Consider the following 14,552-nt stretch of genomic DNA (forward strand, 5'->3'; position numbering starts at 1 on the left):
TGTCCTCCCCGCTCAGTCATGAGTAATTGTCCTCAGCTGTGTTCCCACTTCCCTCATTACCTTCTGTGTATTTATGTCTAAGTATCCCTTTGTTCCGTGTTGTGTCGTCCCTCTAAGTTGTGTGCGTTCCCCTGTGTCTTCCCAGCGCCTCAGCTTTAGTTTCTCCCAGTATAGTTTTGTATGATTTCTTATGTTCCTATTAATAAAGACCTGCCTTTGAGTTCATCCCCGTGTGTCTTGAGCCGTGCATTTGGGTCCTCTCTTGCCTTCACACAGCCGCCGCATGACACATAGAGGCTAATGTCATGACTTTTCCTCACACACCACAGTAATTTGTTGCTCCCAAATATTTAGAAGTTACACAGATTACATTTTGGGCACACGTGACTAAAATGGTTGCAATTTCAATTCAATTCAGTTTTATTTATATATTAACCCCTCCTCTGACAGTATAAGCATGGTTAGCTCCAAAGAAAGTAGCTCTAAGACTGTTGGTGTATCAGCTGATCACATTTCTCTTGAGTCTGTAAACACTGAAGGTGGTGCTTTAGTGCCTGTAAGCTACAGCTTTAGCACTCTTAACGCTACAAAGTCAGAGCGCTGTTCCTCATCCGCTCACTCAGGGCATTAATTAATGAATTAATCTCTTGCAGACTGTTCTTTCTAGGCCTGCCTCCCAGGCCCCTTGTGTTCTAGGGATAGCTGCGGCCCAGCACTCCCCTGCACCTATCTCAGTTCCCCAGGTGAGGGGGGCTGGCGCCCAGCTGGTCCCTGTTCCGGTTTCCGGGTCGGCTGAGGCTCTGCTGGTCCCTGCACCCGTATCAGCTCCTCGGGTGGGGACAGCAGCCGCCCAGTCCCTGCCGAAACCTGTGCCAACCGCTGAGGTGAGGCCCACCAGGACCCAGCCAATCTCTGCACCTGTACCTACTCCTCAGGTGGGAGCGACTGGTGTCCAGCAGGTGCCTGCACCTTTCATCATTCGTCCTACATCCGCTCCCACAACCATCATTACACTCAGCTGCACAGGATGCTACTCAGTCAGTCAGTCAGCCTTCTCCCCAACCGCCATTACTACCACTAGTTCAGTTTGCTACCCATCTGTAGCCCCGTCTCCTGTGTCCCCGCTAGCTCCGTCTCTTGTGTCTACCCCACCACAAGCTCAATTTTCACCTCTACCATCACTTCAGTCATCAGTTCGGTCTGCCACTCAGTCGCTCTTAGCTCCATCATCCACACTACCACCTGCTCCTCTTCCACCACAACCATCACGACACTCAGCCATTCAGGCTGCTGCTCAGTCAGTCATTCAACCTGTAGTCCTGCCATTAATGCACTCCTTAGCTGAACCATTAGCACAGTCACCGTTAACTCAGTCGTCCACTCCACCACCTACTCCACTGTCACCACAACCATTACTACAGCCATCAGTTCAGTCCCTTGTAGCAGTTCAGTCTTTGGTTCGGTCCCTTGTAGCAGTTTGGTCTTCTGGTCAGCCAGGGGTCCCGATTCCCTCTGGCTCTACATCAGCTCCTGCTGGAAGCTCAGATGAGCCCATCCAGCACTCCGCGACTTCCACGCTGCCACCTGCCTTGTCTGCTGGGGGTTCTGGAGAGCCCGGCCAGCACTTTCTCGTCTCCGCTGGAGGGTCCGAGGGGCCCGTTCAGCGTCCGCATCCGCTTCAGCGTCGCCTTGTCCAGCCTCTGCATCCGCTTCAGCGTCACCTTCAGCAGCCTCACTAGCTTCAGCCTCGTCTGGTCCAACCTCTGCCTCGGCCTTGTCCGGTGCTGCGGGGGCCACGCAGCCTTTGGGTCCCATACTGCTGCCTCAACATCGTCGGTCATCTGCCAAGCCGCTTGTTGGGCGTCATCGCCACTATGGGCTACCTCCCAAACGCCACCGCTGCCTTCCGCGCGGTCAGCCCCCGGAACTGTCTGCCCGCCATCGCCGTCCGCACGGTCAGCCCCCGGAACTGTTTCCACGCCATTGCCGCCCGCACGGTCAGCCTCCTGAACTGAACTGTTTTGCACTATTGTGTTGCCATCCTCCAGGTCGACCTCCCGAACTGTTTTTGATTTGCTCCTTGTGCTCCAGTTTTTGTGGTTATCTTGTTTTCGGACTCAATTTTATTGGAATTATTTCTAACTTTAGAGATGTTGCGCAAATGGAAGAAAGCAGTCTTACATATTTGTTTAATATGTGCGTTGAAGGACATATCCTGGTCAAAAATGTCTCCAAGGTTCCTCACAGCGTTACTGGAGGCCAAGGTAATGCCATCCAGAGTAAGAATCTGGTTAGATACCATATTTCTAAGCTTTTCAGGGCCGAGTACAATAACCTCAGTTTGATCTGAATTAAGAAGCAGAAAGTTAGCGGCCATCCAGGTCTTTATGTCTTTAAGACATTCCTGCAGTTTAACTCATTGGTGTGTGTTATCTGGCTTCATGGACAGATAGAGCTGGGTGTCATCTGCATAGCAGTGTAAATGTATGCTATGTCTTCTAATGATGCTGCTTAAGGGAAGCATGTATAATGTAAACAGAATTGGTCCTAGCACTGAACCCTGTGGAACTCCATAATTAACTTCAGTGTGTGAAGAGGACTCTCCATTTACATGCACAAACTGGAGTCTATTAGATAGATATGATACAAACCACTGCAGTGCAGTACCTGTAATACCTACAGCATGTTCTAATCGCTCTAATAGGATATTATGGTCGACAGTATCGAACGCTGCACTGAGGTCTAGCAGGACAAGCACAGAGATGAGTCCACTGTCAGAGGCCATAAGAAGATCATTTGTAACCTTCACTAAAGCTGTTTCTGTGCTGTGATGAACTCTGAAACCTGACTGAAACTCTTCAAATAAACCATTCCTCTGCAGATGATCTGTTAGCTGTTTGACAACTACTCTTTCAAGGATTTTTGATATGAAAGGAAGGTTGGAGATTGGCCTATAATTAGCTAAGACTGCTGGGTCTAGAGATGGCTTTTTGAGTAAAGGTTTAACTACAGCCAGCTTGAAGGCCTGTGGTACATAGCTGATTATTAGAGATAGGTTGATCATATTTAAAATTGATGCATTAATTCATGGCAGGACTTCTTTGAGCAGTTTTGTAGGAATGGGGTCTAAAAGACACGTTGATGGTTTGGAGGAAGTAATTATTGAAGTTAACTCAGAAAGATCAATTGGAGAAAAAGAGTCTAACTTAACATCAATGGTACTAAGAGTAGCTGTAGATAATATTACATCTGTGGGATGATTATTGGTAATTTTTTCTCTAATGATAAAAATTTTATTTGTGAAGAAGTTCATGAAGTCATTACTAGTTAACGTTAAAGGGATGGTTGGCTGAACAGAGCTCTGACTGTTTGTCAGCCTGGCTACAGTGCTGAAGAGAAACCTGGGGTTGTTCTTATTTTCTTCAATCAGTGATGAATAGTAAGATGTTTTGGCTTTGCGGAGGGCTTTCTTATAAAGCAGCAAACTATTTCTCCAGGCTAAATGATGATCCTCTAAATTTTAGACACGCCATTTCCTCTCCAGCTTACGAGTCATCTGCTTTAGGGTACGTGTTTGAGAATTATACAGGTACTTCTGAATTTAAAGCCCTGAAAAAAATGACTAAATTACTATCTTACTTAACTCTCTCCCCTCTAACTCTCTGTGCTCTTCTACCCTGACTCCTACAGGTTCATAGGGATGGACGAGTGATTATTATTAGTGTATAATTATAATGTCCACTGATGACAACCATACCTGAATGAGCTCAGCTCGATTTTTCAGAGCTAAAACAAGTGACACAAATCAACATTATGCTAACAATTTAACTTAGTGTGCTAGCTAGGTTTATCAAAATAAAGCACCTGGTTCATTAATTACATGGGACTTGCTACTGTTAGCTGGAGCTAACTAACTGTTACTACCAGGAGTGATGAAGGCTTACTTTCTTGTCTTTCTGTGTGTAGCATGTACGCTAGTGCGTCCGCCGGTGTAGATGCAGTAGAGCGTAAAGTAGCACTGAAAACGTGGATTTTCAGTAATGTGGGCGATCACTGTGGGCGATCACTGTGAACAACTGGAACGGATTGGATAATGAAGCACTGACTCTACCATAACAGTGTAAAGTGAAAGCGACCAACAGTTTTATGATCATATTTAAGTGAATATATTTATTTATATTTAATTATTATTTATTTAAACTCATATTCCTGCAAGTCCCTCTTCCTTTTCCTGCCTGCTGCACTGCCGAATCATCACACCGCCTTAATTCCTGAGCTTCTTCAGCCCTACACACCCTCTCAGGTTAGCTGAGCCAGCTGATCCTGGAAGTGCCGAGATCTAGGAGAATGGTCAGAGGAGATAATTTCTCCTAAATTATGGAATAACTTGCCATTGCACGTTATAGAGGCATCTTTGCTGTCCACTTTTAATACACATCTTAAAACCCAGTTTTATTCTTTGGCTTTGACTTTTTTTTACTTTTTCTTTTAATTATTTGACCTTTTTTTTATAAAATTTGTTTTTTTTTATTTAGGTCTTATATATTTGTATTTAGTTCCTGTATACAGCACTTTGTATCACCTGTGGTTGTTTTAAAGTGTTTTATAAAGATGGACGGATGGATAGGTGGATAAAAAGGTAAGTGAGTGGATTTGCTGCATCAGTGCTGCCAGAGGGTAGCTGAGCTCCAGAATCCACATGGTGCAGGAAACAAACCTTCTAAACAGACAAGTTTCATGCAAGGCTTCCATGTAAACAACTACAATGGCCACATCTTGATGCATTCTCAATCATCCAGGAAAGTAAATCTCCAAAAGTTGATTCTGTTCATCTGGACGTAGCGTTTTGAGGGAGAAACATTTCGTCACTCATCCAGGTGACTTCTTCAGTCTCAGCTGGCTGCAGGTTTCAATCTTATAAACAGCACATTTGCATAATGTCTGAAACCAGCCCACTGAAGGAACAATGGGCTGGGAGGTCAGTTCCTTCATCATAATTATGCAAATTCTCATGACCATTGATCAACAACCACTGACCAAAACCCACTGATCAATGGCCATGAGTACCATTCACAGAGAGTTGGGGAATGGCTGCAATCACAGCATTGTAATATGGCCATGGCCACAGAGATTACAGGTAAGCAAAATGTTCTAAACAGACCTAAGCCCAAAGTGGCCTGGTTGTCACCATGTTCACAGATACAGTCTGGCAGACTTCTTCTTGATATACTTCCTGGTTCCACCTGAGAAATCATTAATAGAGAAGGGTAGAAGAAGAGAGAAAGAAAACCAGAATCAAACCAGTCAGACCAGGAAGCATAAATAAGCAATTTGGTGAACCTGATTTTGCAGTAAGAAGCACTTTGAATGTACCAGTCCATTTACTATTCCACTGGATAAAAAATGATGCATTTTGTGCTTTTGAAGAGTTCATTTGTATAAAATCTAACGTACTGCAGAAGGGTTTCAAACCAAACTGTCAAGTAAATGGTGAATAATTAAAAAATGTAAAATCAATAATTTAAAAGTACACACAGGATATGCAAAAGCTGCTTCACTCAAAAGGATAAAGTGCCTGTGTAATAATTTAAAGATAGAATATGTTGTTTTCTACATTAGGTCTGCTGAGACTAGGGGGAAAAGATAACAAAGAGCCCAGCCTCGGCTGCGTGACTTCTGTTCAGCAGTTGAAATGTTGTTGGTACCAGGACAGCCCTATTTATCACATTTGCTTCCTATACCTGATTTTTGAATGATAACGTACCCATTACAGCCATACATGCATGTCACTTCTAGATGAAATTAAGTTATGCATACCACCAGACAGGCCTTTGTGGCAATGTAACATCTGTGGGGTCTGTTACGGCCCTGGGCCTTGGAGGGAGGGAGACTGCCTTTTTCTGTTCATGCAAATCCAAGTGACTCGTGGGTGATTGGTTACTGGGAGACCTGTGCCGGCCTTCTTTTATGCAGATTAAAGTGTGCCAGACCACGCGGACGATTGGCTGCCTGGTGGGTATAAAAGGCTGAAGATCCCTCACACTACGGGGAACTGCTGCTCTGACGTGAGCATGCAGTGTCCTCCTCGTCTGCCTAGCATTTGAACTGTGTTTGTAACCCCTAATATACAACTGACCTTAGTTTTATTAGAGTCTTGTGTTTGCTGGTTCTCCTTAGTTAATGGCCCATAATGCATTGCGACCAGGAAGTGGTTGTTTTTGTAAATATCTGGTGAACAGAAAGTGATAAAGAGATGGGACCACTTCCCAGGTGAGCATTTTGGGGTATGCATCATTTAGGTTTTTTGAAAAGAAACTTTCTTGTCCACCACTGCTTTTCTATGGCTTCGTGCTCCAAGCTTTCTCTGCCAGACCTAAATAATAGGTCTAAATTATATGAACACCAAGATATCATTATAAGTTTCCTGTAGACATTTGAGTGCTTGCCAAATTCTCCCAAAACGAATGAATTTAGAGGTAGTGAGAGTACAGTTGTGTAATAACATCAGTCTAAATCAGGGTCCAGCCTTGAGCTATGCCCTGTGTTTTGAAAAATATAGTTGCCACGAAAACCACGATATCCTAGTTTATATGTTTGTTTGTTTGTTTGTTTTTTTTTGGGGGGGGGGTTAGTTTTTGTATCTTGTGTTTGCAAAGTAGTAGAGAATGGAAGCCACAGTTAGGAAACAGGGACAATGAATAAAAACACAGGGCTGCAAGCACGACATTATCATTAATAATGGTCGATGGTCAATGCTGACTTCGTTTTTGGAAGACGCTTACCTTTTCCTCGAACTGATCCCACCGATGAAGTTGCCACCTGACTCTCTCCTGTTCACAATAGACATCGACAGGTTATGTACAAATATTATTAGATTTCACAGGACTGCATCTCGCACTGAGAATCTCCATGACTCCATCCCCGTCCTTATCTGCAGCCTCAGATGTAGGAGTTCTAGGAGATTCTTAGGGCCATAAAAAATAGAAACCTTTTAAGTTCGAATCATGGGGCAATCGCTCCCCTTGGATTACAATTGTAGGGTGAGGTCGAAGCAAGGTGTCGCAGTGGTCTCATACCTTTAATTACCACCTACTCTTCATCTTACTTACCTCTACAAAGAGCCGTCAAACACAAGTTTGAAAAATTTAGCCACTGTCGACACTATAGGGTCATAGCAGCCCATAGAAAAAAAACCTGAGGGATACGCAAAACAAAACTGACTATTATGACGAGAGGAGGCAAAGGATGAGCCACTGGGCCCTGAAGCGCAGGCGATACTTGTTTAATCCACAGGGGAGTTGGAGCCCCAATTCTAGAAAGAACCGCAATCAATAGCAGGAATTTGTTATATTGGATCATTTGTCAGAAATGTAATCTTATGTATGTAAAATTCAAGATGGCGGCGCGCACAGACGCAGCGGCTCACTGCTCCTCACGTTCTGTGCTTTATTTTTTACTTTTCTACGTACATGTGTGGATGTGTTTTATTATTATACATCGAGCAGAGTCCACTTACAGTTGTCAGGACCTTCTGAGTTTGGGATTGCGCTGTGCAAAGAACATTACGTCGGACTATCACCACTTCTGGAGGACATAATAAGAACTCCAGGGTCTCCGTGGTTGGTTCTTCCCAGCAGCAAGCCAAAGAGGAAACGTAAACAAAGGAGGCAAAAGCGTGGCTTAAGGGCGGGCCACCAGCACGGATAAAGAAACAACGATTTAGCCACCGCTCCCGAATATCTTCCTCTCCAACGTCAGGTCCATAACCAACAAAATCGATTGTTCTGTCCTCATTGTGCGTCCCTTTGCCCAACTTGACAGACAGCTAACGGTTTCAATGAACATTGTAGTAAGTTTAAGGCTTTTTACTTCGTCAGCGGTTCAATGATTGACATCCTTTTCTTCCCGTAAAACTGAAAACAAACACAAAGTAAATGTCACAAGATGTCTTTTCCTTTTTACACACACTTCTAGGATATGAACTATACTGTTATAAAGTATGTGTAATCAACAGCAACTCAGTATTGATCACAATACAACTTAGCAAGTTTAGCTTCCTCAAAGATAAACATAGCAAATGAAATAACTGGTTTCTAAACAAATCTATGTAATAGAAATGCACCAAATAAACTTGTAAACATGTTGTACATTAATACTCACAAGCAATAACTCTCCAAGGCAGAAACGTTTTAAAGAGCCACAACATATTCTGCAGGCTAACAAGCGACCAGCTTCCTGTTTCCTCTACCCACAGGAACACAGAAAAACCCCACCAAAATAAAAGCTGGTGAGCATTCTCACTATGACCAGCAGAGGGTGCTGAAGAGAAAGAACCTATGCATGTCATAACATCGATGAACTGAGGTTACAGATTGCAGTCAACAAGTGTGTACAGCGTTGTACTACTCACAGAGACTTGGCTGCAGCCATCAATTCCGGTCCTCCGTCACGACAGGAACCGCACACCCCGGTAAGAACAAAGGAGGGGCTTTGCATCTACACCAATGACAGCTGGTGCAAAAACACAAAGACTGTAGACAGCCACTGTTCCCCAGATTTGGAATATTTGACTGTGAAGTGCAGACCCTTCTACATACCTCGCAAGTTTACTGTTGTCATGGTAACAGCCGTGTATGTACCACCCGATGCTAATGCTAACTCAGCCGTGGAGGAGCTCCACAAGACAATAAGCAGTCAGCAGAACTCCATCCTGACGCAGTGCACATCATAGCTGGGGACTTCAGCCACGCTGATTTAAGGTGAGTATTCCCCACATTTAAACAGCATATTAAATGTGCAACACGGGGGAGAAACACACTGGATAAAGCCTACAGCAACATCCAAGAAGGCTACAGAGCAACCCCTCTACCACATCTCAGTTTGTCAGACCACACGTCCATGCTGCTGATCCCTGCATACACTCCCGTCAGGAGCAAAGCCCCCCCAGTCACAAAGACTATGAAAACCTGGCCAGAAGGTGCATCACATCAGCTGCAGGACTGGAGCGTGTTTGAACATCAGGACCTCGAAGTGCACACAACATCAGTGCTCTCATATATTAACTTCTGTGTCAACAGTGTCACTGTGGACAAACGTCTCCGGGCGTATTCCAACCAGAAACCCTGGATGACTAGAGGTCCAGGTCCTGCTGAAGCAGCGTGACCCCGCTTTCAGATCCAGTGATGGTATGCAGTACAGTGCAGCCAGATCTGAGCTGAGAAGAGTTATCAGAGAGGCCAAGGCAGCGTACAAGAGGAAGACTACTTCAGCAATAACAACTCACGACCAGTATGGCAGGAAGTTCAGCACTTAACCAACTAGAAACCCTGACTGAGGGTAACGCGGCGCTTGTGGAGGAGCTGAACCACTTCTGTGGGCTCAAACTGTGGTCATAAATATTTTATACTTGTAAATCAAATGCTTGTTGTGTAAACTTGTAAACCAAAATATGTTAAAGTTTTGTGTTTGTGCATCTACAGATGAGAATTTGTGTGTTTGTAAAAAATATTTACACAAGTTACAATTTTTTTTGTTAAAAGCATCATGTTTTTAATTTGCAAGTTCATAAGCATTTTCCATTTCACAATCAATTCTACCCCCAGGTCAGAAATATGTATAGGAAAATTTCCCCAATATAATATTATTGATAAATACACCCATATTGCGATTAATTGCATAAGTGCATGGAGGCGGGACCTCAGAGCAGAAACATGCTCCATCATGTGTTGTACATTATTATATGTATATTATATGTAACGTGGTGTTTTCCAATTATTGTATTTACCAACATCAAGAAGTGAAACGCAAAGAAAGACCACACCATGGTGCATGTTTAAACAAGGAAAATTTGCTGGTCAAATTTTTTATTTAACAAATAAACCACATTTTTTTAACCCCAAAAAATACACGTTAGAAGCAACACAACGGCGGCCCAATATCAGACAGGACACCGCTCCGTAGAGTGAGCAATCATAATGAAGCAGTTGGTTTTATTGTGTGGATTCAAGCTGCTCTTCATATTTTTGGCCACCAGATGTCACCAGAGAGGACTGTGTTGAAAAGCTTCGAGTAATAAACCGTTTTTCAATACAAGCTTCAGAAAGCTTCATTTGGCCATCACTAATAGTTTGTTTCGCTCCTCTGAGTTCACTACTTTACTCGCTGTGGATGAAAAAGCAGCTCTGCCTGTGCAAACACCTCTTCTTATGCGGTAGACTCCCTTTTCCCCTTCTTCCTGTCCTGCTGTGACTTGTTACTGTGCGGTCACGTGACTCATCTGCAGGCACAGAGCTGCAGAGAGTGAGAAAGAGGAGTAACAGATATGATTATTAGTGCTAGTAGGACGGAGATTAAGAGTAGAATACAACACAAAATGAAGGAAAGGTGGCAAAAGCAATGGAGGGAAGAGAGGAAAGGGCGATGGTTTTACAAGTGGGAGACATGAGAAGTACAGGAAGAAACAGGAGAGAGTAGACGGTTATATCTCGACTTAGATTGGGACACACTGGTTTTAATAGCACACTTTTAATAGGAAAACACTGTACAGGGGAGTGTGACTGCAGTAGGGAACAGGAAATAATACAACATGTTTTATTGCATTGTCAGAAGTATGATATTGAAAGAAGACAACTAATCAGAAAGCTGGACGATATGAGAGTAAAACCGGACTTGATTTATTTATTTTGCACGAACTCTATAAGTAAAAGTTACTTTTCCAGCTATCCAAAAACATGCAGCTCAACTGGAAACTCAAAGTCACCCACTGAAAACTGACTTAGTTTGAAAATAAAAAAGACCATTTAAAGATTCAACCAATGCTAATTTTTGAATCTATCCAAAACATGTCTAGTTAATGATAAAGGACTGAACAGGTCTCCAGTAAATCTAATCAACTTCTACATGGTGATTTGTGGTTAGAGATCAAATTTACTCAAAAATGTTTTACCGGATAGATTTGACACAAAGGAGCACAGTAGTTCCATAACCCAGTTGTCCTCCAATAATTTCCACCTACACTGATATGAAAGCTGATTTTTTAGGATGGTTCTTTGTCACTCCTCAGCGTGCTGAACACGTAAAGATAGCATCCCTACAGACGACAGTTTGCTGAGTGAGACTTTCTGTAAAAAAAAGTTCTTTCATTTAAGATCTCGAGCTCTGCTCATTAGAACAAGAGAGCAATGACAATGAATCAGAGCATTTGGGCCCTGCAGGGATTTGACACTAGGATCTCTGTTTAGTTACATCAGTTCTGTGATGGAAATTTCTTCTAATTTTAAGTATTGTTTACATGTTTTAACAATCTCACCTGTGTTACTTAGTTATATACATATGTAATGGCATCACATGTGTGTCAAATGTTGTTTTACACATAGTGGGGCATGTCTTTGGATGGTGGGAGGAAGCTCGCCGCGGAGTTGTCCGCTGCACAGCAGCACTCGCCGCGGGGGAGAGGCGTTTCCACACCGCGGCCACAGAGTTCCACTACTTGCCGCTTAGCTCACCCGGCTCCTGCTTGGCGGAAATGTGGTCGCAGGATGAGGACGAGGACTCAATTTAAGGGGCCAAGTCCAATTTTGACTTATTTATTATTTGCCATCATCATGTATACTTGTGTTCTTGCCTCTTGATTTGTCTTTTTAAACACCTCTAATGTTATTTCAGACTTAAAGTCTTAAAGTGTTTTTTTCAACTGAGCTTCTAGCAATATTTATGTTGTAACATTTTATGGTGTATAAAATAAAATATGGTTAAGAGCGGTATTCTCAATGTGCAGATTGACTGTAGTATAAAACACGAATATGCCCCCTCAACACAAACTGCTGTAGTAAAACTACACTGCACAAATGCATGCAAATGGGCATTATTTAAACTATAACAGGGAAGTTTGGCTCATTTCTGTTTAATGTTCAGTAACCGTTCTGTGATGTCACTGTGCATTCACTCAGCTTCAGCTCACTGCAAAGATAAGAGCTGTTCTAATAGTCAGGAAAAGTGAAAGTTTCATACTGAAGAGCAAAAATGAAGAGAAATTGTTTGGTGTATAATGAGCTCCACTTGAATCAACAGCTTTGTGACGCCGTGATCCGAGTGGACGACGCAGAATTTCAAGTCCACAAGATAATCTTGTGTAACTGTAGCCGATATTCCAGGTGAGTTAATGACTGCAGAATGATTACCAGCTGAGAAATGTTTGACAACAAGGCAAATGTTGATTCATGAAGTTGACAAGTTGAGTTATATGAACACAGAACACTGTATATGTGAAGAAATATGAAAACTGTGTGACTTTTATGTGTATTGCTACATGGTTGAAGTACTTATTTGTGAGCTACCCATGAAGAAGAAAGTGCTATCTTACAAAACAAGCTCCAAACTTTGATGAACTCGACTTTGCTCACCCTTTGTTTATATTTGAACGAACAACAACACATAATGGGGTCTGCGTTACAAAAAATGCAGAAGTCTCAAAAAGTGATAGGGGAGACCGGGGATAGTTGTAACGTGGGTCAGTTGTAACACTTCCAATATCTCCAATCAGGGCTAAGTTTCAAATGATGTGACTCATCCTGTGCATGCCCAATTCATTTCTGCTGTCACATGTGAAAAATCAGCACATTTGGTCAAACACAGACAATATAACATGAAAAAAAGTAATTTGTATACCAAAAAGTAAGTTTTTCTACTTTATTTCAATTTCTAATAGCATTATCTGCTTTGCAGTTAAACTCATCAAACTTAAATTATGTTATTTGTATGTCTACGGGGATATATTCTGTGTAGGTCTTTAGTGCTAATGTTTTAGCCGTTGGCTGTAATGTTAGCTAGTTCATGGCTATAGGAGTCCGGGTCAGTTGTAACAGCAACAGTCTGGGTCAGTTGTAACAATAATGCAGATGTTACAACTTACCACACTATTACTTTAACTTATATTAAACAAGTTTGGGCAACGAAATCAGCAGAGAGAGGTTCACTGGTCATCTTTGTATATGCGGTTAATGCCATTGGCAACACAATTCCTCCACTGTTTGTGTTCCCACACATACATTATGCAGACCACTGTGTCAGAGATGGACCAGTAGGAAGTACTGGTGATGGAAATAAATCAGGATGGGTGCAAGAAACAGATTTCCTCATCTTTCTGAAGCACTTTGCAAACCACACCAAGGTAAGCCATGATAAAAAGTAATGGAATTGCGATGCTGGTGAACAACTACATTTTTTCAGCTTCATTGTTATGTTCATTGGTGCAAGAGTTGTAGGTTATAATGCCCACTGAGCCAACGAGGCCAAACTCAAGGAAGACCAACCAAAATTAATGAAATATTCAGTTGCAGAAAATTCCATAATTTGTCTTTTTTGGGGGGGTGGCATATGTTCAAAAGCTAGATTTCTGCATTCTGTCACACACACACATAGCTACATAAATGGCTCTAAGTGCATTCATGTGTTGAATAAACAAAAAAAACATGTTAATGTTTTGTTAGTACCCTTATTTCATTGTGTTACATTTCACCCCAGGATATGTTACAACTAACCCAGACTATGGGGTTAATTGTAACATTTCACTCTTTGTGTTTGAGACCATACCATGCAATGGGTAATTGTGCTGCAGAGAAAATAGCTGCACTATTTAATAGCCGAGACATGTAAATACTTTGCATTACATTTTGAATCCACTACCTTAAAAGAGCTCTAATTTATAGACAGAAATGTCAAAAATGTTACAACTATCCCCGGTCTCCCCTACTCTGTGATGCTGTATGAGCTTCTGGGGGGTGTGGGAGTGGAAAACCTCATATAGGGCTTTGGAGTTGACGTCACGTCGCAATGCATTGTGGGAGCGCGGCGCCATGTTCGGGGTCTACGAATCAAAACAGACACTGTGTTGGAACGACGACTACAAGAAAGATGCTTAAAAGCAGCTCCAAAGAAACGGACGGTATAGAGACCGATTGCGCCCAGAGGCGAAGCGGCGGTACTTGCAGAAAATAGCGTGCATTGGAAATGTGGACCCGTATGAAACACGGCCGTGGAGTAGAAACCCTGAAGACCAACCGCTACTGACGTAGCCTGACATATTTTCCTACCTTGTCTGTGGAGTCAGCGCGTACAAGTCGTCATTCAAACAAAGGTAAGTCAGCTCGAGTACTGCGTGTGAAATACGTTTGATTTCCCTGCAAACATTCAGATTAGTGCAGCATAAATTCATTCATGAGGGGAAACCACAGTGAGAACATGTGGAGGCTGTTAGAGGGATAACATAGTGAGTTCAGTGCACTGATGTGACATTGTCCTGAAGGATTTAGTTATTCTTTATGGTTAAAGAAATTGCAATAATTTATTCATATTTATTATAAATAATTCTAATTATACATCTTGCTTCCATGTTTGTATCCTGTGTCACTAAAAATACATCTTATTTTAACTTTATACATTGATTAATGACCTGCAGAATCTCCTTATCATATTAAGTGATTCATAATTGTCACTTTATGCTTTCTCCATCTCTAAAGTGATGACATCCTTACATTACATACTTTAGGTTCATT

This window comes from Neolamprologus brichardi, chromosome 9, assembly GCF_056152115.1.
Source record: "Neolamprologus brichardi isolate AB-2024 chromosome 9, ASM5615211v1, whole genome shotgun sequence".
Lineage (NCBI taxonomy): Eukaryota > Metazoa > Chordata > Actinopteri > Cichliformes > Cichlidae > Neolamprologus > Neolamprologus brichardi.